Raw genomic sequence first — 8,431 nt, forward strand, 5'->3', positions numbered from 1 at the left:
ATGTGTTGGTCCGGAAGCACAAATGGCGATGGAAAAACATGGAGATCAACGCCGAAGTAGAACTCAGTCAAGAGACCGAGCCACTGAAGGGTTCGGTGGAGCTTCCCTCGTGTAGCATCCAGGGAGCCAACGATGGCCTAGCTCGTGGCAGCGGGAGCAAACCTCAGTTTAGAGGAAGCACCACTGAGGCGAGTCAATGCCGCCGAGTCCAGTGGGAAGAACGAGTGGTCCTCCGAGGCGAGTTGACCCTCATTGTCCATCACTTGGGCGGAGAAGAGGTAGTCGATGACAGTCTTTGATTGGGAGAAGTCGCCGTGCCGGACAGCAAGCCGATTATCTAAAGGGTCAAGTGAGTTGGCTTGGGACTCGGACGAGGTCGGGTGGTTGGCCGACAAGCAAGGGTGGGAAAGAGGAGCGTCGGGGGTGGAAATCCAGACGCTCTGTTGACAAAGCAGAACGCTGGAAGAAGAACCTAGAGCTGGGCAAGGGCATACTGCAATGTAGCACTAAGAGAATGGGTCTTTACATTGGTGCAAACCAGTTGGCAACCAATAATCCAATGGTGAATGGGGCTTGGAAGAAGGGGTGTGTTTTGTTTGATAGGGTGTGTCATTTTAAGGGGGGGTAACAATACCAGTTTTATACAAACAGTGCTGGGTGAATTCATCAAGGTCTGTGCAGCAGTAAGGGATGAGAACTTCCGTCTTTGCAACATTAAAAGGTCAAGCAGCAAATTTACACGTACGGGGCCATTTTGAGCTAGACAAAGACACCTTCATAGATGGATGTGTCAACCGAAGCAAGCAAGTTGGTTGGACTGAGGGGAAATTCTCCATGCGAGAAGAAATCATAGAAACCCATAAGAAGTACCCGGACATCTCCACCAAAGGAATTGCAATCCGTCTTCTCAAAGCATTTTGTAAGATGGGTTCGTGGGAGGGTACTGCTCTGTGTATGGTTCATAACAATAGAATATTTGACGCAATTAAATTGTTTGATGAAATGCAGAGCAAAGGAATTAACCCGGATGTGACTAGTTATAGTGCTTTGATTAAAGGGTTTTGTACTGCTGGGAAATTGGAGGAAGCGGAATTGTGGTATCAGAAAATGATTTCAGCCTAGGGAACTAGCTGTAGAAGAACCTGGAAACCGCCGTGGAGTTCAGTCAGTTGTTACATGGCAGCTAAGGAATTATTGCACCTTACAACAACTTTTCCACATGGGTTTAGTTAGCCACTCTTGCTATGTGACAAAGAAGAGGGTTAGGCGGCTACTTTTGGAGGTAATCTTGTTGGAACTGGAATAGCTGGTGTTTTTACACGTGACGAGCATACTAAGCTCTATTTTGATCTCGTAAAAGGGGCTGCAATTTGGGCTTGGAACATCCTAGTAGCCGAGCTGCATAGCCATATGTTACAACATGGAGAGGGGTGGAGGATTCTAGATCTTGTGGCCGCATTTGGCTAGAGTAGAGTGCATCATGGGTCTTGCTGGAGTCCGGCAGCACTGAGGATCAGCTGGGTTGTTTTACTAGAAAGGGCAGAATTGTTGTTTCAAAGGAAGGGCAAAGATGTCATAACTGAGTTACATTTCTTTCATTCAATCAGCACCTTGAGGGCAAGGATCTTAAAAGGGGAAGGTAATGTCACGAGTAGTCTAGCGCCAGCTCATGCAGTGATGACGTGGAGGGTATAGGGTGTAAATAGTATTCTGTTAGTTGGTTTTGGTTTCCAAATTCTGTTAGGATGCAAGGCTATTGTGGGAGGGACGGTATTGTGAGAATCTTGTATAAATGGGGAGAAGGGTGAGAGAGAGGGCATTCATCTTGTAATTCAATCTTAGACTGTAAGGAGGAAGAACACCTCGAATGTTCATGGAGGCCAGGCACCTTGAATGCCTAATTTTATTTTATTTTTACTAATTTTTCAGTAAAGTGTTCCTTATTCAATTCCATTTTCTTCTTCTCCCTTAATCCAAATTATGTAATAGGAAACTCACATGTTATAAGTGGTAGCAAAGCCTTCAGTTCTTCTTCCATCACTTCGAATTCTGCCATCTTTTCGTTGATTTCTTCCTTCCCTCTCCTTTTTCAACCCCAAATTCTTCTCAGCAGTTCTGTGGCAACCACTATATTGCAACCATGGCTTACTCTTCTCAAGATATGGTAATTCGATCTAAGATGTCAAGTACCCGCGAGATGTTCGTTGACATCCGAGCTAAGCTTGCTCTCCTTTCGCAGCAATTCCAGACTCTCCTGGATGAGCGTGCTCGACCACCGGGAGAATGGCCAGGAGCTTAACCACACTTCAGCAATCCTAATCAAAGGATTCCGGGTGGTGGATCGTCCTCTCCTGATGATTCTTGCTCGAGGAAGGGAATCACACTAAAGGCAGATGTTGTTCAGGCTCTTTAAGCACACTTTTCTCCTTCTGAGAAGGTTGAAGAACTAGAAGAAATCCAAGACGAAGAGGAGGAGCAAGGCGACAACCACACAGTAATTCCAGTTCCGACAGATGGCGCAAAACGCACAACAAACCCAGCAACAGAACCGATCGAAGATCCACAACACTTTAATTCTGAATTTCTGAATTTCTGAATGTCCGAATTTCTCAAGGAGCAGCAAATTCTGGATCAGTCGGGAGAGTTGGATGTGGTGGTCTGGAAGCACAAATGGTGATGGAATAACGTGGAGATCAACGCCGAAGTAGAACTCAGTCAAGAGACCGAGCCACTGAAGGGTTCGGTGGAGCTTCCCTCGTGTAGCATCCGGGGAGCCAACGATGGCCTAGCTTGTGGCGGGTTCAACAGGAGCAAACCTCATTCTAGAGGCTGCACCACCGAGGCAAGTCGATGCCGCCGAGTCCAGTGGGAAAGAACGGGTGGTCCTCCGAGGCGGGTCGACCCTCCTTGTCCATCCCTTGGGCGGAGAAGAGGCAGCCGATGGCAGTCTTCGGCTGGGAGAGGTCGCCGTGCCGAACAGCAAACCGATTGTCTAAAGGGTCGAGTGAGTTGGCTTGGGACTCGGATGAGGTCGGGTGGTTGGCCGACCAGCAAGGGTTGGAAAAAGGAATGTCGGGGGTGGAAATCCAGACGCTCTGTTGACAAAGCAGAACGCTAAAAGAAGAACCTAGAGCTGGGTAAGGGCATACTGCAACGTAGCACTAAGAGAATGGCTCTTTACATTGGTGCAAACCAACTGGCAACCAATAATCCAATGGTGCATGGGGCTTGGAAGAAGGGGTGCGTTTTGTTTGATAGGGTGTGTCATTTTAAGGGGTAGGTAACAATACCAGTTTTATACAAACAGTGCTGAGTGAATTCATCAAGATCTGTGCGGCAGCAAGGGATGGGAACTTCCGTCTTTGCAACATTAAAAGAGCAAGCAGTAGATTTATAAGTATGGTGCCGTTTTGAGCTGGACAAGGACACCTTCATAGATGGATGATGAGTCCAAAATATTGTATATTTGTACCCCCTTAATTTGCATTTGTTAAGCCTTTAATTTTGTTATTTTCTAATTTTTTTGCTAGTTTTGATGTTTTAGTGTTTTACAGGAAATTGAATTAAAATGGTAATATTTTATGTGAAATTGCAAGAAAAATTCTAGACCCTTGAATTAAGCCATGCAAGACCTGGAGGCTCTTGACTTTATGTGAGATTAATATAGAAAAGACAAAAGTCTTTAAAGATCTTAATCCCATCACGTGAAGGACATGCTCAATAAAGGCATAGGCATGCCAAGGCATAGGTCTCCTTTATGAAAGTCTCAACACAAGTTGCTATTTTCTCTCCTGAAATCACGTGGAAGTCAAGTCGAACCAAGACATGCTGCATACAAGGAATAGAAAAGAAGTGGTTGAATTTGCTACTTCCATAACAAGTCGACCGAGCAGTTTGAATTATTTTTCTCTTGTGAACGTGAAGAGGAGGTGCAAAATGAAGAGGAGAGAAACATTCACATGGACGTGGCCTTCCAAAGGAACAGCACCAAGACCCAGCAGAATTTTTATACACGTTCTTCTTGGTGACCTGGCGTGGGTAATGACCAAAGAAAATAAAAAATTAAAGGAGCACCGAACCAGACATGCAATCCTTTCCAAGAAAGTCGTGGAGCACCGTTTGAAGAGCAAGTTTTACTGTTTAATTTTTTTTGTGACTCTGTCCATAATTCACAGCACCCGAACAGCATGAGCCATGAGACAACACAGCGCAAGGAGAAAAGAAGAAGAAGAAGAAGACACGTGAACTGGCCGGCCCTTCCCAAAAAGATGACAAAAATAGGAAGAAACAAGTTCTCTTTATTTTGGAAGGCAATGCACAAAAGTCTTTGCAAGCAAAACGAAAAAATAGAAGACACAAGCTGGACGTACAAGATTCAGCAGAAATTGCATAAATCTGAAGACAAGAGGCGCCACTTTTCAGCGCGTTTCAAACCTATATTTTCCTTATAAAAACCTAGAGACACCAGCAGTGGGGGGAGAGTTCTTTTTCTGGTAGAAAAACACAGTCCAGAACGTGACTGGACGGTAGCTCCAGTTCATGCTGGTCTTGTTATTTCCATTCATTTTTTTTTTACAAGTTTTTGTTCAGATTTATTTTGCAAGGTTCTTGTTCTGGTTTTTTTTTTTTTTTTTTTTTTAATTTGCAGCCCAGATTTCCTTTTCTTGTAGAAATACGCAGTCCAAAACGTGACTGGGGGTAGCACCAGTTCATGCTGGTTTGCCTCTTCTCTGCAGTTGTGTTTTCTTTCTTCTTTTGTAAACATAAAGCAGTTCGATAGTTTTTGTTTTTATTTTCTTGTTCCTTTGCTTTCCAGCATGACCCAGCCTTGTTCTTTTTTTTTTTTGTTTGTTTAAAGAGAACCGGACGTACATGACTGGAGCCTCAGTTCCTGTTCACGCGTGTTCTCTTTTAGTGTAGCAATTCTGAAGTGTTTTTTTTTTTTTAATGATTTCTTCACACATTAACTACTTATAAGCTTTTCTTTATTAAGTACTCATTCATAGTTTCTTTTAATGTATATGTTTTTAATTCAAGTTAGTGTGTTGTTTCGAGTCATGGAAGGCTAAAATCCTCAACTAAGGTTGAGGATGAAACCCCACCATTGATAACACATACATTCTTGTTGTGCTATTTGTTTAATCCGATGTTTATTAAAATATTATTCAAGTCCCATTCATTTTATTGATTTGTGTCTTTAGATTGAATGTTTATTGATTAAAAGGTTAGATATTTAATGTGTTTCAACCGATGGATACATCGAATTATTTGATTGAAAGAGGATATCCATTGTGATTTGTTTATCAAACGAATACAATGGATGATTTGATTTCAAATGGATATTCGTTGTGATTTATCTTTGAGTTGGATTCATTAAATGTTTTAACATACATTGTTAGGGAACTTGAGTAATGAACAAAGTTTAAATGTTTATCGGGTATATGAATAAAATACAATAGTGTGTTGTTTGATTTGGTTAGGTGGATTCTAAAACCTTAGTACTTTTTATCATTTGTTCTATTTCAATTTTAGTTTTAGTCTGATATTTTGCATGCTAAAACCAAAAAAAATTGGAACTGGGTTAAGATATAATTAGTTTAAATAGAAATTAATTTTTATAACGCAATTCCCTGTGGATAGACCTCGCACTGCAAAACGCTATATTGCAAACGATTCGTGCATTTGCGAATATTTTAAAACATACAGCAATGGATGGGTCAACCGAAGCAAGCAAGCTAGTTGACTGAGGGTAAATTCTCCATGCGAGAAGAAATCATAGAAACCCAGAAGAAGTACCCAGACATCTCCATCGAAGGAATTGCAATCCATCTTCTCAAAGCATTTTGTAAGATGGGTTCATGGGAGGGTACTGCTCTGTGTATGGTTCATAACAATAGAATATTTGACGCAGTTAAATTGTTTGATGAAATGCAGAGTAAAGAAATTTACTTGGATGTGACTAGATATAGTGCTTTGATTAAAGGATTTTGTAATGCTGGGAAATTGGAGGAAGCGGAATTGTGGTATTAGAACATGATTGCAGCCTCGGGAACTAGCTGTAAATGAACCTGAAAACCGCCGTGGAGTTCAGTCAGTTGTTACGTGGCAGCTGAGGAATTATTGCACCTTACAACAACTTTTCCACATGGGTTTAGTTGGCCACTCTTGCTATGTGACAAAGAAGAGGGTGAGGCGGCTACTTTTGGAGGTAATCTTGCTGGAACTGGTATAGCTGGTGTTTTTACACGTGACGAGCACATTGAGCTCTATTTTGATCTCGTAAAGGGGGCTGTAATTTGGGCTTGGAACATCCTAGTAGCCGAGTTGCATAGGCATATGCTACAACATGGAGAGGGGTGGAGGATTCTAGTTCTTGTGGCCGCATTTGGCTAGAGTAGAGTGCATCATGGGTCTTGCTGGAGTCCGGCAGTACTGAGGATCAACTGGGTTGTTTTACTAGAAAGGGAAGAATTGTTGTTTCAAAGGAAGGGCAGAGATGTCATAACTGAGTTACATTTCTTTCATTCAATCAGCACCTTGAGGGCAGGGTGCTTAAAAGGGGAAGGTAATGTCACGAGTAGTCCAGCGCCAACTCATGCAGTGATGACGTGGAGGGTATGGGGTGTAAATAGTATTCTGTTAGTTGGTTTTGGTTTCCAAATTCTGTTAAGATGCGAGGCTATTGTGGGAGGGACGGTATTGAGAGAATCTTATATAAATGGGGAGAAGGGTGAGAGAGTGGGCATTCATCTTGTAATTCAGTCTTAGACTGTAAGGAGGAAGAACACCTCGAATGTTCATGGAGGCCAAGCACCTCGAATGCCTAATTTCTATGTTTTGTTAATTTTTTAGTAAAGTGTTCCTTATTCAATTCCATTGTCTTCTTCTCCCTTAATCCAAATTCTGTAACAGGAAACTCACCTGTTACAAGTTTTCTGCATTCTCATATTATGAGATATCTTATTCAGATCTATATTTTTGGTAATCCCGATAGAAGAAAACGATTTATTGACAGTCAATCTCGAGAAAAAAAAATAAAAGTTTCTCTGAGTAATTGCTACATGAATATTAGAGCAACCGTCGTTTAGCACGACTTGTAGGAATCTGCAGTTAATGTCTAATTTGCTTATCGAGAGAGTTATGCTTGAATGATTCATTACTGTTTGCAAGTTTTGTCTTTAAGCAAGAGGTTGAGAGGTGGCCAAGTCTCAATGGAAACGTTTGTGGGTAAACATCACGAGTATCGTGTACAGTATCCAAACAGCGGAAAGTAGCCCCAACTCAACCAAATGGCAAGCAAAGAGGCTTAGATTATCACTACCAAGGAACCTTCATTATCGTGGAGCCCCTTTAAGCTCTCTATGCAGATTGGGCATCTTACAATTATATGCTCCTTACCGCACAAAAATAAAAAGGCTACCAGCCGAGACATGCAGAGAACACTCTCTGGAAAAAAAAAAAAAAAAAAAAAAAACCGAAGCAAGGGTAGAGAAGAGAAATTTTCCGACGCTCCAATTTTCCAAGCCGACTACTTAAATGCCGACCAATACAGAATATTGGCCGAGCTTCCCACAACGAGGGACTCCTTCCTGTAGGATTTTCGGGGTCTTTCAACCACCATGGCAAATTCCAAGCCGAAAGGTCCAATTTTCCCGAGGAGGCCTATCCGTCCACAATCAACTTTTGGAGCAAGCTCCGACACACCTCACCAAATTTATAGATAAGTGCTTTACTATTTCCTTCTTTTTAAGATAAAGACAAAAGGTTATAAAAAAAATAAAAAATAAAAAAGGAAAAAAAAAATAAATGAGGTGAGGTGATATCACAATCAAAAGCAAAAAGCAATGCTGACAAAAAATGAGTGGTATTGTTCCTTTATGCAGTAATTTAATTAGTTATTGTATTTTCTACCTGCTGTGTTGCGAAAATCAACATACTTAATTACTTGCTTGATAGCTACGACGAAGTGACATAATTGTAGGGTCATGGAGGATGCCTGCCAAGGAAAAATCCCGACCCAAGGGTAAAATCCGAGCTGAAGACAAATTCGACCGAGGCTCCAATCCGACCGAGGGTATAGTTTTCCCGATGGTGAAATCTTAGCCAAGGATCCAATCCGAGCCAAGGATAAATCCTGACCCAAGGGTTAAATCCGAGCCAAAGACACATTCCGAGCCTAAGGTCCAATTTGACCGAGGGTCTAATTTGACCGAGGCTCCAATACGACCAAGGATAAAATTCGAGCTGAGGATAAAATACGAGTCGAAGATAAATTCCGAGCTGTGGAAACATTCCGAGACAAAGGAGCAATCAGATCGAGGCTCAAATTTGACCAAGGATCCAATTTTCCTGAAGGCTCAAATTCGACCGAGGGTCTGATTTCCCGAGGTTCCAATCCGAGGGCACATTTCAAAGGTCTCTTCCGAGAAGT

Source organism: Alnus glutinosa, chromosome 4 (assembly GCF_958979055.1).
Source record: "Alnus glutinosa chromosome 4, dhAlnGlut1.1, whole genome shotgun sequence".
NCBI lineage: Eukaryota > Viridiplantae > Streptophyta > Magnoliopsida > Fagales > Betulaceae > Alnus > Alnus glutinosa.